We start from the raw sequence: 17,327 nt of genomic DNA, 5'->3' as shown, positions 1-17,327 counted from the left end.
AGTTTTTGGCGTAATAAATTGTTACCTCTTCTCATTTGGTTGACACTTGCATGGAATGTATTTTTCATCCTGCCATTTTCAGTCTATTTTTTTTTATTGGCTCTGAAGTGAGTCTCTTGAAGACGTGACATAGTTAGGTCTTTATATAGATCATAATATGGTTAGATTTTTTTTTTTTCATTTTGAACGATACTTTTGCTGGATATAGTATTCTTGCTTAGACTTTTTTGTTGTAATCTTAGGTTCTAATTTGTATAATAAAAAGCCACATGACAAGATCTTTATTAAGTGGTTTTTGTCTGGGGGAATATGATACCAATTTTTTAGGCTGGAGATTCTTGGAGTCTCTCAAGCTGGTTCTATGGATATTTTCTCTGGGAATGTGTTTTTTAGTTAAAAAAGATTTCCTTTTTTTTTTTTTTTTTTTTTCCAGTCAGAGTTTCCCTCTTGTTGCCCAGGCTGGAGTGCAATGGCATGATTTTGGCTAACTGCAACCTACACCTCCCGAGTTAAAGTGATTCTCCTGCCTCAGCCTCCTGAGTAGCGGGGATTACAGGCACCTGCCACCACACCCGGCTAGTTTTTGTGTTTTTAGTAGAGATGAGTTTCACCATGTTGACCTGGCTGGTCTTGAACTTCTGACCTCAGGTGATCTGCCCACCTCAGCCTCCCAAAGTGCTGGGATTACAGGCAAGAGCCACCACTCCTTGCCATCCCTCATGTTTCTTATTGAGACCCTGTAATCACTTGCTATACCCATTCTCTGTCTGTGACACTGAAGTCTTTCTTCTCTTGTAACAGTCATTTACCTTTGGTCTCCGCTGTCCGAAACTGTCGAAGTATACCACCTTTCCTTTCAACACTGTCATGGAATACAGAAATTAGTCTTTGGTAAGGTCTTAAAAAGTCAGAACCATGGACATATGTACCACTATTTTATTTATTTTTGGAGGGGGAAGACAGGAGTCTATATTTAAGTCATTATGGGATGAAGAATGGCTGTGGTGGGCAAATATGAAATACTTTTATTACACTTCTATATGGTTCTTGGCATTTTGCTCACTTGGGGTGCTGCAAATGCTTAACTGGTTCTTAACACTTCTCACAAAGGCATTTTGGTCAGTATATTTCTGTTAAGTTTATATGTCTATAAAGGAATTAGAGCCTGTGGTATTTTATTGTGTCACCTTGTTAATGTGCTTTGTGTAATTATATATTTGTAAAGTATATTCACCTGAGTGTAATGAGGGAGACATTTTGTTCTTTTTTTTTTTTTCAGCTTGCTGTTTTCATTTTACTGTGGAGGTATTGCCAGAGCATGACATAAAAGATTCATTTCAAAAGGTGATTCTTAGAAAATATGGAAGCAGCGACCTTAATACTTTACATTTAAAGAAAGACTACCAAAGTGTGGGTAATTGCAAGGGGCAGAAAAGCAGTTACAATGGCCTTCATCAATGTTTGTCAACTACCCGTAGCAAAACCTGTCAATGTAATAAATGTGGTAAAGCTTTTGGGTTGTGCTCAATCTTCACTGAACATAAGGAAATTTTTAGCAAAGAGAAATGCTACAAATGTAAAGAATGTGGCAAAGACTGTAGGTTGTTCTCAGATTTTACTGTACAGAAGAGAATCCATACTGCAGAGAGATGCTACAAATGTGAAGATTGTGCCAAAGTTTTTGAAAAGTTCTCAAACCTTACTGAACATAATAGAGTTCATACTGGAGAGAAACCCTACAAATGTGAAGAATGTGGCAAAACCTTTACCTGTTCCTCAACCCTTATTAAACACAAGAGAAATCATGCTGGAGACAGACCCTGCAAATGTGAAGAATGTAACAAAGCATAGAGGTGGTTCTCACACCTTGCTAAACATAAGAGAATTCATACTGGAGAGAAATCCTACAAATGTAATGAATGTGGAAAAGCTTTTACATGGATCTCGGTCCTTACTCATCATAAGAAAATTCATACTAGAGAGAAACCCTACATCTGTGAAGGATGTGGCAAAGCCTTTACCCGCTCCTCAACCCTGATTAGCCACAAGAGAACTCATATGGAAGAGAGACCCTACAAATGTGAAGAATGTAACAAAGCCTACAAGTGGTTCTCAAACCTTGCTTGATGTAAGATAATGCATACTGGACAGAAACCCTACAAATGTAATGAATGTGGAAAAGCTTTTACGTGGATCTTTTCCCTTAGTCAACATAAGAGAATTCATACTGGAGAGAAACCCTACAAACGTAATGAATGTGGAAAGGCTTTTACGTGTATCTTGGCCCTTAGTCAACATAAAGTAATTCATATTGGAGAGAAACCCTACATCTGTGAAGAATGTGGCAAAGCCTTTACCTGCTCCTCAACCCTTACTAACCACAAGAGAATTCATATGGAAGAGAGACCTTACAAATGTGAAGAATGCAGCAAAACCTTTACGTGCTTCTCAGACCTCACTAATCATAAGTCACACTGGAGAGAAACCCTACAAATGAGAAGAATGTGGCAAAGCATCGAGCTCGTTCTCACACTTCATTAGACATAAGAGAATTCATACTAGAGAGAAGCTCCACAAGTGTTAAAAATGTGGAGAAGCCTTTAACAAGTCGTCATATTGTGTTCAACATCAGAGACAATACGGAACAAATACAGTATAAATTTAATGACTGTTGAAGAACATTCAACATCTTGGAGGGTCTCTAAGAACTTGCTTCATAATCTGGGTGCTTTTGTGTTGGGCGCATATATAGCCCTTTACTATTATGTAATGCCCTTGTATTTTTTTGTTTTTTTAAATCTGTGTTGATTTAAAGTTTCTTTTTCCAGAAACTAGGATTGCAATCCCTGCTCTTCTTCTGTTTTCTATTTGCTTGGTAGATTTTTCTTTTTCCCTGTATTTTGAGCTTATTTGAGAAGGGTGTCTCGATTACAGCATACCGTTAGATCTTGATTCTTTATTCAGCTTGCTACTCTATTTTTTAATTGGAGCATTTAGCCCATTTGCATTTAGGGTTAATATTCATATGTGTGGATTTGATTCTGTCAGTATGATCTTAGCTGGCTGTTTTGCACATTTTTTTATGTGGTGGCTTTATCGTGTCAGCAGTTTGTGTACTTCAGTATGTTTTTGTAGTGACTGGTAATCATCTTTTTCTTGTTTAGTGCCTTCTTCAAGAGCTCTTGTAAGGCAGGTCTTGTGGTAACAGATTTCCTCAGCATTTGGTTTTCTGAATAGGATCATATTTATTTTTTGCTTCTGAAGGTTACTTTGGCCGGATATGAACTTCTGAGTTAGAATTATTTTTTAAGAATGTTGAGTATTGGCCCTTAATCTCTTCTGACTTGTAGGATTTCGGTTGAAAGCTTTGTTGTTTGTCTGATGGGCTTCTTTTTAGAAGTGACCTGGTCTTTCTCTCTAGCTGCCTTTAACATATTTTTTCTTTGATTTTGACCTTGAAGAATCTCATGATTATGTATCTTGGGGATGACCACCTCATGCGGTATCTCACTGGGGTTCTCTACATTTTCTGCCTTTGAAATGTTGGCCTCTGTATCTAGGTTAGGGAAGTTCTCATGGATGTTATCCTGAAATATGTGTTTCAAGTTGTTTTCTTACTCCTATTGCTTTCAGGCACTCTCTTTAATCATAGATTTGGTTTCTTCACAGGTTTCTTTACATAATCCCATATTTCTCAGAGGTTTTGTTCATTCTGCTTTATTCTTTCTTCAGTATTCTTGTCTGTCTTGTTTCAGAAAGCCAGTCTTGAGGCTCTTGAGATTCTTCCCTCTGCCTGGTGTATTCTTCTATTAATACTTGTGGTTACATTATAAAGGTTTTGTATTGTGTTTTTCAGCTCTATTAGTTTGGCCATATTTTTCTCTAGACTGGTTGTTTTTTTCCGTCAGTTCCTGCAATTTTGTCCTTCCTTGCATTTGTCCTTCCTTGCAACTTACTTTTGTAGCTCAGTGAAGTTTGTCTCTATCCATATTCTGAATTTTGCTTCTGTCATTAAGCTTAGGCCATACTGGAAATGTAATTTGGTCATTTGGATGAAAGAAGTCACTCTGGCTTTTTGTGTTTTCAACATTTTTGCACTAATTTTCTCTCATCTCTGTGGGCATATCTTTGAAGTTGCTGAACCTTAAATGGGGTTTTGGATTTTTGGATCCTATTTGATGGTCTTGAGTATTTGATTGTGGTAAAAGGTGGATTCAGCCAACAAGCTTTGTTCCTGGGAGATTTTTTTTTTTTTTTTTGGTGACGGAGAGGAGGTAATGCTCAGCTCACAACTCAAGAGTCTGTATACTCTAACTCTGGGGGACTTGTATTGAGCCCCAACTGTGTTCTGTGGCTCCTTGTGATTTGGAGTCCACCACTCTATGGGACTAACGTGCCACAGCTGTAGCAGAGTGCTAGTGGATATGGGGTTTCTGCCTGTCTTTGGGTATTCACCTCAGTGGCAGGAGCAAAGCTGCTGGCGGGGGAGTAGGGGCTACCTGCTGGAGACTGTGTGCTGTTGCACTAAAGGTAGTGTTGGCTTGGGGCAGGATACTGGCCAGTGAAGGTTTTGATGCCTTCTCTGTGTCCCCCAAGAAGGAGTGATTGTTCAGAGTGTGGGAGGATACCCTGTTCTCCCCACAGTGTTACCAGAAAGGCCAGGGTGGGGCTTTCTGGCTGTCTACCCACCAAAGCTTCATCTACAATGGCAATTGCTTGGGGGTGGCAGGGTCATACTGCATTTCCATTTGATGGTGGAGCAAGCAAAGCCAAACTCACCTTTGCAGGCATATGCCAGCAAAGTAATTTGGGGAGTTGTCATGGTCTCAGGGGAAGCTGTAGTATGGGGAAGAAACATGTGGGCTGGTCCATTCATAGACGCTGCCTTGCTGGAGCTCTTCATGGGTCAGGCATGGCCCACCAGTGCATATGCTCTGATATGGGCTCCTAATGTACCTGAGACTGCCCTGTAAGCAGCTGTGGTCAGACTAGGTCCCTGGGAGAGGCCAGCAGACCAAGGAGTGCTCAGTTGGACCAGCTTCTTCTGATTTGCAAGACCATCCTGCAGAAATTAGGTCCAACAGTTCCCCTAAGGATAAAGTCTCTTATGGGAGAAAGTTGAGCCTAGAGAAATGGCCATCAATGGCCACACTTTATTACAGATGCTCTTGAGCTCAACCCTCTGGGCACCACATGAGCTGGCTTGCTGCCCCACCTCTTTGCTTGTCTTCTGGGGGCTGCATCTCAGAGACGTTTAGGCCAGTAATCACTCAGTGCAGTCTGCCCAGGATGGAGGATCTGTGCTTTTGGCCAAGTTAGTTGTTCACTGTCTGGTGATAAGCAGTGTGTAGTTTGTGGGACCCATGGAGGATGGACTGGCCTCCTCTCCTTGGGTAAACTGCAGCTTGTTTGAGGTGTGAATAAGGCACTTAGGGTTTTGGATTTTTCATTAGTCTGAGAGTAGCAAGGACAGTTCTACTGCAGAAGCAGAGGCAGAAATATTTTCAGTTGCACCTGGAGGCTCTGGCCAGGGAGTTTCTAAGTTGCTACTGGCTGAATAGCTCTGGAAGAAATTGGCTAGTGGCCCAGGCCTGGAGAACCTGACCAGTGAGAATATATGAGAAAAGGCACTCACGTAACAGTCTGGCCACTTTACTGAAGGGCTGCTGCAGTATGCTGGGTGTCCACTGCAGTTTCTAGTCACCTCAGATTTTCCAGCATCTGACTTTTAACACTGCTGAATGCTGCAAAACAGCAACAATGACAACATGCCCTTTTCTCTAAGGGCTCCATCCCAGGGAGGTACAGGCCTGTTTCCAGCCCCAAAGCACCTGTAGAAGGTACCTGGAAACCCCTGTTGAAAAGTCTTAGCCAGTGAGGAGAACATGATTGGGGACCCACCTAAGAAAGTAGTGTAGGCTGGGTGCAGTACCTAGCACTTTGTGAGGCCAAGGTAGGTGGATTGCCTGAGCTCAGGAGTTCTAGACTAGCCTGGGCAACCTGGTGAAATCCTGTCTCTACTAAAATACAAAAGAAGAAAATTAGCTGGGTGTGGTGGCGTGCACCTGTAATCTTATCTACTCGGGAGGCTGAGGCAGGAGAATTGCTTGAACCCAGGAGGCAGAGGTTTCAGTGAGCCAAGACTGTGCCACTTCATTCCAGCCTGGCGACAGTGGGACTCTGTCCCAAAAAAAAAGCAGTCTAGCCACATTTTTATAGGATAGCTCTGCTGTGCTGAAGTACCACTTCCACCCCCAGTTTATTTGGACTCTCCAAAGCCAGAAGGCTGGAACAGCTAAGTCACACAAACAGCAAAAATGGCAGCTCACTCTTCCCTCTAGGAACTGTATCCCAAAGAGGATTCAAAACTCCGTTGATCAAAGAGCACCAGTGGTGGTAGCTGGAGACCCTGGTTGGGAAGCAGTTTGCAGTTAGGAGGAACTAGGTTGGGGACCTGCTTTAACAGATAGTCTGGCCATGTCTTTTTAGAGCACCTGTACTGTGCTAGGAGATGCTTTCTGCCCCCAGTCAGCTTGGGCTCTTCAAAGCATGAAGGCTGGAATGGCTAAGTTGCCCAAGAAGCAAAGATGATGGCCCATTCCTCTTTCTGGTAGCTCCATCCCTGGGGGTGCAGTGCTGCTACCAGTGGTTGGCTGTAATTCTAAGCCAGTAGGTGTTACCCTGTGAGGCACTGTGGAAGTGGGTCCTACGGACCATCACTGCTCAGCCACTTGGGTCCCGCCTCTTTCCCATGGGTATGTACAGAGGTGTAATGTCCTACTTTGCTGGAGTTGCAGCTACTTTTTCTGGGAAGCCTGGAAAGCCAGAGTATCTAAGACTCTTGAATCTCTATGCAGGCCTCAGTGGCTGCTCTGCTGAGACTCCGTGTAGCTCTGTGTGTTAAACTGAAGGCCTTGGTGAAGTGGGTTCATGAGGGTATCTCCTCACCTGAAGGTTGCAAAGGTCTGTGGGAGAATCATGGGTTTCTAGGGTCACACATGCACTCACTGCCTTACTGGGTGGGGAGGTTCCCTTGGCTCCATGTTGTTCCTGGGTGGCCCATTGTCCTGCCTTGCTTTACTCCATTCTCTGTAAGTTAAGTTGTTTCTTTCATTAGTTCCAATGCAAGTACCTGGATGTTTGAGTTGAAGGTGCTGTATCTACACACACCTTGCATTCCTCTCTATGAAGCTACACAGTCTAGCTCCTTCTACTTTTTTATTTTAAAAGAATTTAATATATTTTCAAAAGCAAGTATTCATATAATTTAACTCTTACATTTGATGCTATGTCTTCATTCTAGAATTTATGTGAAAGAACATGGTCAATGGTTGCTGCACCAGAGTTAGGAGAAGTTCTTCCATATTAGATAAAAAGATTTATATACTTTCCCATGGAAGATTAAGGAAACTGAAATCTAAGATACATGAAGAAATTCTAAGTGGAAAGGCCACTTAGTGGTTGGCTTACAGCAGTATTATAAGTGACAGGGTGATAGAAGTGTGGTAAGTGATTAGGATAATATTCTGCATAGTAAGAGAAACAATTTGAATTTTAGGAGAAAATTGCTTCACCATTTGCAAACTAAGGTAATTAAAATACAGTGAATTTCAAAATGCCTTTTTAATGACAATGTGTGAACTTGTTTTAATAAACCAAAATTGTTGTTATTGAGTTAAGGCTATTTTACACTGAATGTGTATCTTGCCACGGATGTTAACTTATCTCATCTTACCCAAGGTTGTAGGTCAACAGATGGTAACAATATACTATTGTGTGACTGTGGAATAACATCTCTAGTGATTTCTTTGTCAGTGGTCTTTAACTTAACATAATTTGGAGAATATGATTCCTACAAATTAACATTTTTGTTTTTCTTGTAACTACAGGTTATTATGATGGTTGTAATGAAGATTATATGAGTATAATGGAGCTGTATGTTTCTGAATTCTGAACAACTAGTTACAAAATATTCTACTTTTTTCTGTTGAACATGTGACGTATCTGGTCTGCTAAACACATACAGACCTTTAGTTTTGATATATATGGATTTAAATATACAGACGGGTAACTGTAAAATAAACTTTAGTTGTAACAGATTTATAGAGAAAGTAATCATTTGTTTATGTTTGTATACCTATTTTGAAAAGAAAAGAAAAATATTAGAATGAAACATAATTTTACAAGTGTTGATATCTTACCAGCAAACCAGAAATTTCAAAGATTTTGAAAGCAAATCTATTTTCTCTGCTTTGTATTAAATTCATTTATCTAAAATGTTATTGCTTCTGGCTTAGAATTATTTTGTGCAAATTCTTTTTCTTTTTTTGGTTTGTCTGTTTGCCTGTTGCTCACCATAGACATAATGTATACTTTTCTGTTCATCTAATTTCATAAAACATTCTTTGTATAATCCCCTCAGAGATTATGACAGTGACTGATAAAATTTAATGGTGTTCACAGAATAATTTTCACATGTGAGTAATTTCACACTGAGTTTATTATTGTGTTATTTATTCAGTACATTTTCTGTTTTGTTTAGAGAATGCTATTTAATCCAATTTTCATTTAGTTATTGATTATTTTACTTTATAAAATTGATATACTTTATTAAATATATTGGGTCAATTTATTCAAGTAAAGAGTTGAACATTTAATATTGGCATATACATGAAGTTAACCAACAAAAACAATACTAGCTATGTAGTAGAAGCTACATAATTAGAAATCAATATTCTCTTTGAAATTAGTTTGTGGTCTCAGGTGAAAAACTGAAAATATTTATAGTAGTGACATTAGTTCTGCATATGAAGAGAGCATAATTGTACCTATGGTGCACAATTGGCTCTCCCAATTAAAACAAGATGAAGAGATGGACATTTTAGCAAAACTAAGTGAAAACCTTGTAAAGTTTTTGGATTATGTTTCTACATTTAAACATCTATTGAGGGAGTTAAGAGGGGAAGTCTATGCTGTCAAATCTGGAATTGCTGACACATGTTAAGAGCATGCTCCACAGGTTTTGAAACTGAAAATGCCCTGAACTCTTTTCATTTAGATTAACAAAATAGGGTTTTAGTCTTCCTCGTCTATGTTCTGGCTTAGACAGAATTATCAAGCCATTTCAAGTAGAATTTATTCTAGATTTCTTTTTTTTCTTTCTGAAATGGAGTCTCGCTCTGTCACCCAGGCTGGAGTTCCATGGCACAATCTTGGCTCACTGCAACCTCCACCTCCCAGGTTCAAGCAATTCTTTTGCTTCAGCCTCCCGAGTAGCTGGGACTACAGGCAACCCCCGCACCATGCTTGACTAATTTTTTGTACTTTAAGTAGGTATGGGTTTTCACTGTGTTAGCCAGGATGGCCTTGATCTCCTAACCTCATGATCTGCCCCCCTCAGGTTCCCAAAGTAATGGGAATACAGGCATGAGCCATTGCACCCGGCCTTGGTTCTAGATCTTGACACAGCACATCCTCAACTTACTGTCTCTGAGGTGAGAAAGCCTGTGTGATATGGAAGAACAAAACCAAACGTGTTATAACCCAGGAGATTTTGTTTCTGCCCTGCTATCCTGGGCTCTCAGAAGTGTAGTTCTGGCAGACATTACTGGAAGGTAGAAGTGGGAAACAAGCCTAAATGAAAATTGGGCGTGTTTTAAGACTGTCTTCTTAGGAACTGACAGGATCAGCCTTCAGTTTTGGGTAGATTTTGGGCAATTGAGTGATACATAAAGAGTGGTTTTGTTGCATCAGATCCGAAGATAACCCAGCTTCTGCTAGTAGTAAAACCCAGTAAGATTGGTATTTTTTTTTTTTTTTTGGACTATGAATTGGGCAGTTTTTCAAAATAATAGTAATTTTAAAAATCTGTCAATTTTGAATTGCATACCTAGCCAAAATTTTTTTAAGATTGAAGATAAGATGTAAAATAATTCATACAAGTAATATAAGCTGTTTTCTTAAATTATTTACTTATTTAAGAAATCTAATTACATTTTAAATAAATTGCTGTCAACTGTTAGTATTTGTGAGGGTTTTTTTTTTTTTTTTTTAAGATTTTTGCCTCTAAAACAGGTAACCATTTGAACAAAGAGGAAAACAAATTCAATGACTGGCGTGAAAATTCATGAAAACAAAAGGTTTGTATGATGACCTAATTAAAATAATGTAAAGAATCAACATCTTAATTTTTGTTTTTACACATTGTTGGACAAAAGTAGCCCTGAGATAGTAATGTGCAGAAAATACTATTAATCATATTCTTGAGACTCTCTTACTGACTTTGGCACTTTGAGAACCCCCAGCACAGGCCCAGGATTCCCTGGGCATTTCTTTTAAGAGAACATCACATGGAAATGAAGCAGAAGGCCATGTCCACAAAGAGAAGTGGATGCTCACCTCCTAGAGACCAGTGGGTGCAGGTTGCAGAAAGAGTAGGCCCTTCTTAGAGGTCCAGGAAGGGGCTATTGGAACCATCCTAGAAAAAGCCTGGAGCTCCACTGAGCCCTTCTGCCTGCAAGGGCCTCAGAGGGCCCTGGGGGAGGCCAGCCAAGGTGCTCTTTTCTATCCCTGGCCCTTGAGTCCTGCCTCACCTGCTAGCTTTTTCCACCAAGAAATCAGGATGGTAACCCCCAATGCAGCCCCACTAGCGGTAGGAGAGTGTCAAGGCCCACACCCATCTTGGCACATTAAGTGACTTATTGAAGAACTAGTCAATAAGTTAGAGCAGAATGCACTGCTGTGACCACCTGAGATTACATTCTAGGAGGAAACCTGGGTGGCACCTGCCTGAGGCTGTGCATTGGAGGAAGGATGGACAGGTCAACTGGGCTTCAGTGAACATGTGCCCCTAGCCAACCCAGGGAGACATGGGCTTGCCAAGAGCAGGCAGTAAGGGTGTCATACTGCAGGCATGGTGAGCTGTCAGGTGGGCACAGAGGGGTAGGTATGGGGGGGTCCATGAGTAGGAGAACCCTCTCACAGCCCTGAACTCAGCCCAGAGATCCCCCAGCCTTTTGAAGCAGATGCTGTACCTGGAGCTGCAGGGTGGGCACTGCGCAGTGGACTGGTAAAAGTGGGGTGAGCAGCCAGTCACTGAGGGGCTTTTATTGCCCATTTTTCTGATGAGCAATTTGAGCCCCCAAAGCCACAAGCCAGCAGGGGCAAAAGCGCTGGGCTGAGGCATCACCTTTTTTCTTCACTGGCTCCCATAAGCCTCAGACCTCCCTGGCATGCCTTGAGGATGAAGATCTTTCTTTGTGAGTGTAGGCACCAAAGCAACCAGTTGTGTTTGCTAAGCCCACCCACGATCACTTTTGCGGGCCTTCTCAGTCCACTGGCCTGTGAAACCCAACTGGACTTCCAGGGTCCAGAATTCACATTTTGTTTTAGAACCAGAGTTCAGCACCCAGGCCAGAGCTGAAGTGGGCCTGTTAATTCCACGGCACAAGGCCCAAATCGGAAAACTCGCTTGACTATTCAGCTGCACCCAGGCAGTGTGTGTACTGTTCCAAGCAGGTCCCATTCTCTTCCTGGCTCCAATTATTTCACCTGCAACTTGTTATTTCTACCAGCTTTTTCTCTACCCCCCACATCCTATGGTTTTTGAAATTCCTCTGAAGACCGCATGAGCTAAGCTTTAAGGGTCACAGTGCTCTAGCCTACTCAGGCTGTGCCAGGAAGAGAGATGTCTCAACCTACCTTGACTGTTAAGAGTCATGTATAAATAGTACCAACTCTAGCAGGAAGCCTGTCACATACTCAAGACTCTTTTTCTGGTCTCCGTACCAAAAGATACATTAGAATGACAAGGCAAATAAGACAGACCTAGCAGTTCTGCCTTTTAAAGGGCAGCCTCAGCCTGGTCACCCTGAATCACAATTTCAGGGTCTGTTTTAGCACGTCCCACCTTGGAAAAATAGTGGAACTGAAGCCCCAGAATAGTCAAGGTCCAATGAAAAAGTGGAGAAGGGGCACCTCAGCAGCCTGTCACCCTGTAACAGAAACAGACCCTATCAACTAAGAAACCATCTCATAAACTTAGACAACTGTACCAGCAATGTGCACACACATCAGGCCTTTTAGTAAACTGTCAACCCAACGATTGAAGAAAAAGCAAAAGCTTTTTTGAATCGAGTCTCAGGAAGAACCTCCACTGCCTGAACCAGCCTGTATAATGGATGCAACTGACAGTGTTCACTTGACTTGGGCATACCTGGAGACTGACCCTGTATTAAAAAATGCTTCTGAGTGTTCAGAGTTCCAAGCTAAAAACTCTAGTAGAGGCCAATCTGGAGATTATTTTGTATCTGTGAGGAACATCTGAGCCCCTGGTCTGTCCCATTCTGTGGAATGGAATACAGGCCACACAGGGGATTGAGGCCATTCCTTTTTTGTTAAATGAAGGCTGATAGGTGGAATGTTGTTCAGAAAAAAATGTGCTAAATAAAAATGCTATACAAACTACACACTTTCTACAAGTGGGTGTGGTTATCCTGCTAAGCCCACAGACACTGGACATTCTCCCCTCTATGTAAAAGTCCCCAGTAAAACTCCACATCTCATTCACTGGTTCTGAGTTTCTTCTTTGACATCTTGAACATGGTGCCATTTCCATGGGAGTCGAATTTGACACAACTTACCCCATAGTGAGGAAGGATTTCAGACTGCTCAATGTGCTTCAAAGCTCACCAAGGCATCAGCTGTGGAAGGATGCAGTTGTTGTCTTTACCGCTCTCATCCAGGCGTCTTAGGTGCACAATCAGTGGAACACCAAAAAACATGACTAAGAAACACATCGTGGTCAGAAGCAAGATTAATGTCAGAATAAGCAGTGACCATTTGGAAAGAAAACGGAGCATTTTGCTTTCTCCTCTGGCAGCCCTCAACTTCTGTCATCACGTTCTGGCGTCATTGATGGTTTTTAAGCTCATCCTGCCTCTGGAGGAACCATGGGCCCTGGGTGGTAAACACCTTCACTTAATCTTCATGCAACAAAGCTTTCTCTTGACAAATATGACCTCTGATCATGAGCTTCTAAGCAATCTGAACAATGCACAACCTGAAAACCTATGAAAGGGAGATGAGTAGGTCTGAGGGAAACTATTTTCCACTTTTTCCTTTGGCTATTCTAAAAGTTGTGACGGTAGACAAATGTGCAGAAGAGGACAGCATAGTATAACTCCTCATCATGTGAGTTTACAACCAAGAGGTTTTAATCCCAGCTGTGAGAGCTCCAAATGAAAACCAGAAGTTACTTCACTGCATCTATCAATGATTGATTGCACATCATTTTGTCTATCATACTGAGGAGTCTTCACTGAGGATTTTCCCAATGAAAATATAAAGACAGGAAAAGGTAAAATAGCAACTCCATGAAATCATTAGATAAAATGTAGAAATGCTCGTCTTCTTACATCATTAGCATTTTTGCACATATTTGCATGTATATCTACCCATAAAGTTGACATTTTCATAATCAGTTATATGTCAAGTTAAAATAAAAAAAATTTTTGACCAGGTGTGGTGGCTAATGCCTGTAATCCCAGCACTTTGGGAGACTGAGGCTTGTGGATCACTTGAGGATAGGAGTTTGAAACCAGCCTGGCAAACATGGTGAAACCCCGTTTCTACTAAAAATACAATAAAAATGGCAGGCACCTGTAATCCCAGCAACTTGGGAGGCTGAGGCAGGAGAATTACTTGAACCCGGGAGGCAGACATTGCAGTGAGCTGAGATCGTGTCACTGCACTCCAGCCTGGGTGACAGAGCAAGACTCCATCTCAAAAAAAAAAAAATTGTTTTTTCAGAACAAAAAGAGAGATGTATGGTCCAGGCATGCCCTTGTGGAGTGGAGTGTGTGTGGCCCTGTCCTTGAAAAGAAGGAAGAACAGTCAGTGCCATGCATTATGTGTGGGGGATTCATTAGGACACAAATAAAGAGTCAGTCAGGGCCTCGGCCTAGAAACACTGAGGCTTGAAGGGGGCTTCTGAAAGCAGCAGAAATGGCCCATGGCACTGAATGCTAGGTGGGCCTGTAATAATAAAAGATCTGTGAAGGGATCTTAGCAATCCTGCTAGAAGGCCCTGACTATACCCTGGATTGGAGACTCCTGGGGTAGAGTGGCTGCCAGACAGCCTCAGCAAACAAGTCTTGACCAGTATGGCTGGGCTAATCTAAAATAGCTCATCTCTTCTGTTTTACAAAGCAAAATATAGAAAAATAAAGTGAGAAAAAATGAAATCAAGAGAAATATAAAAATTTAAAGTAATTGAAAAATAGGACAAATAAACTGAAATAAAATAGAGAAAAATAAAGAGAAATGTAATTAAGATCAGTGAAAATAAAATGAAGATGAAATACAATAAAATTAAGAGAAATAAATGAAATAATTTGCAATAAAATAAAATTTTAAGAATGAGATAAAAAAATGAAAAAAATTTGGAGAAAAAATAATATGAAGGGATATGAATGGAAATAAAAGAAACTAAAAGAAATTTTAAAATGTTATAAGCAAGATAAATCTAGAAAATTTGAAATGAAGGAAATGTAATGAAAATTAAAAAATAGAAATTAATAGAAAAAAAGAAAGTAAATAAAGAGAAACAAAATAACGATAAAGACAAATATGCAGAGAAATACAGGTTAAAAAGAAAAATAAGACCTGGGGATAATCTACAAAACATTTGACCCAACAATAACATAATACATAATATTTCTAATAGCATATGGAACGTTTTCTAAGATAGGCAAACTTCTAAGACAGAATGCAAGGTTTAGCATATTTAAACAGATGGTAAGCACAACAAATATTATTTCTGACTGCAATAAAACATAACTCGAAGTTAAAAACCAAAAGAAAACTAGCATGTCTGCATATATATGAAAACTAGACAAATTCTTGAACATACTGTTTTTCAAGATGTAGAACATGCAAGTTTCTTTAGATGTTAATGGTATTTGAAATGATCTACAGATGAATGAGATATCTTTAACAAAAGTCCAATGGTACGTTTTGCAGAAGTACTAAAATATTCTAAAATGTTTGAGTCAATATCTAGCTGTGTCACCTAGGCTGGAGTGCAGTGTTGTAATCATGGCTCACTGTAACCTTGACCTCTCAAGCTCATTTTATCCTCCCACTTGAGCCTCACAAGTGGTTTGTACTGCAGTTGCATGTTACCTTGCTCAGCAAGTTTTTGTAATTTTTGTAGAGACAGGGTTTCACCATATTGCCCAGGCTGGTCTCAAACTGCTGGGCTCAAGCAATTCACTTGCCTTGGTTTCACAAAGTTCTGGGATCACAGGAGTGAGCCATCAAATATTGCCCTATAATTTCTATATAAACTCAAAAAACCACAAGCAGCCAAACAACTTGGAAGAAAAGAATAAACTCGGGCATCATTCTTTTTTATTTCAAAACATATTGCAAAGTTACAGTAATCAAAACAGTGTGGTGCTGGCATACAGACAGAAAAATACATGTTGAAACAGATAAGAGAAGCCAGAAAGACACCTACATGCATATCCTCAGCTTATTCTAAACGAGGGTTCCAAATCCTTATGTTGCAGAACTTTAGCAAAATTGGGTTCTTGTCACATGACAAGGAAAGATTAGGTCAGGGACACTCTGAAGGATGAAAAGTAAAGTTGATTGGGTAAAAAGAAAAAAAAGAAGTAAAGAAAAAATTTGTTTACAGGCCCCCTCCCAGATTGCTGAACACCAGACCATCATACAAGAACTGAAGTGGCCAGATTCCTCCTCCCTGCACAAGGGGTGAACTTCCCATGGCTCCAGTCCCTTCCCCCAGTGTGCAAGTGGACATTATTCAGAGATAATCAGTTGGAAAAAGGCAGGCCTCATCTGGGACCAGCAGTCTGATTTTTCAGCCTTCAGCAGGTTTTAGGCTTGAAGGTGGGGTTTCACCCAGGACTCTTGGCTGTTTTTTAACTGTGTTATTTCCCCCTCTAAAGAAATACATCTAACTGCAGTTAGAATAAGGATAAGGATGAGAACAAAAACCACTTTTAAGTGCTTCCTGCTGACAGGGGTCACTGTTTTGGAAAACCAACAGTTAGATCTCCCTAAGAGGCCTATCTAAGTGTCCCCAGTGAAAGGGGCCATTGTTCAAAGTTCTGGTTGCATGACTGTTTAAAGTTTGGTAGCCTGAAGGTGAGAAGAATCAAACTGGGTTATTAAAAAACATGTATTAAAACAAAACAAGGGGAAGGTGTCAAGGACAACTAAAAAATTCCTATGTCCTTTATCAGTTTGCATAGGGAGAGGGAAGCCAAAAGCCCAACTGGAAAAGTATATTTTTGACCTTTTGCCAGCATGTCAAGCTTCCGGGTTCTTTTGCCCTGAGTTCAATGTTAAGCCAACCAGTCTAAGGCTTGGGAAATTAACTCTTCCAAGTTTGGAGGATGCATCTGAGGGGATGTATGTAGACATCGATCATGTATGAAGACATGATTACCTATCTGTAAAGGGAGGACAGAGGAGAAAAAAGGAAAAAAGCATTTTTTCAAAGGAGTCCCAAGAGTCCAGGATGCATTCAAAAGTGGTATAGACTGAAGATTAATGGCTACTCATTTATAAAGAAAGGAGCAGCTGTCCCTGATTTCTTTCTCTTCATAGCAAATACCCAGGGTATGTTGAGGGATAGAAGAAAGAATGTTCTCTTTCCCACTTCCATTCTTGTATCCCCAAGTCCCAGTGATTGTGACATGGTGCCACCCATGGGTGTCAAAGCAGCTTTCACCCATGTTAACAGGGAGGCCTGGGGGGGTGGAAATATCTGCTGTTACCCATATATGCCCTATCTCCCCTGCTGCCAGTAGTTGTGGAGTTCACTAGACCTCATTTATGCCACAGATCCTAGCATGATCTTTATCCATGAAATAGGAGGCTTGGCTTAATCAGCTGGAATTAGTCATGCTCACCTTCACTGTGCCTTTTAGCCTCCATTATCATCTGCCTCTGAATTTCTCAGATCCAGTATTCTTTCCTAGGGCTTCAACCTGAAGCTTGGAATTGAGGTTGGGATAAAAATGTGTGTCAGAGTATTGCATGGACTACTTATCATGAGCTGAATGCTAAGATGAAGCTGTCGAATTGAGTCCTCTTTCCATGAGGGAGAGAAAAGAAACATCTTGTGACACGCCCAGATAACTAGTGGCTATATTTATGCTTGCTAAGATTTGGGTGGGCACCTGATTCATTCCCACCATTCTACAGGATTTGCAGGATAATTGCCCAGAATTAGAATATTAATCCAGATTTTTACATTACCTGTCCTTTTTTGTTTCTTCTGAGCTGCAGTTGAA

At 40.7% G+C, this 17,327-nt stretch overlaps 1 long non-coding RNA gene across 1 annotated transcript; it reads left to right on the top strand.

Annotated features, from left to right (window-relative positions):
* The first annotated feature begins 405 nt into the window (after positions 1-405).
* On the top strand, positions 406-8,632 carry LOC101144119 (uncharacterized). The gene is made up of 2 exons (XR_008681352.2): positions 406-891; positions 1,280-8,632. It is a non-coding gene; the product is annotated as an uncharacterized lncRNA (long non-coding RNA).
* The last annotated feature ends 8,695 nt before the right edge of the window (positions 8,633-17,327 follow it).

Source organism: Gorilla gorilla, chromosome 6 (genome assembly GCF_029281585.2).
Source record: "Gorilla gorilla gorilla isolate KB3781 chromosome 6, NHGRI_mGorGor1-v2.1_pri, whole genome shotgun sequence".
NCBI lineage: Eukaryota > Metazoa > Chordata > Mammalia > Primates > Hominidae > Gorilla > Gorilla gorilla.
The sequence above is the reverse complement of the archived record's forward strand: the minus strand, read 5'-3'. Positions and strand labels throughout refer to the sequence as shown.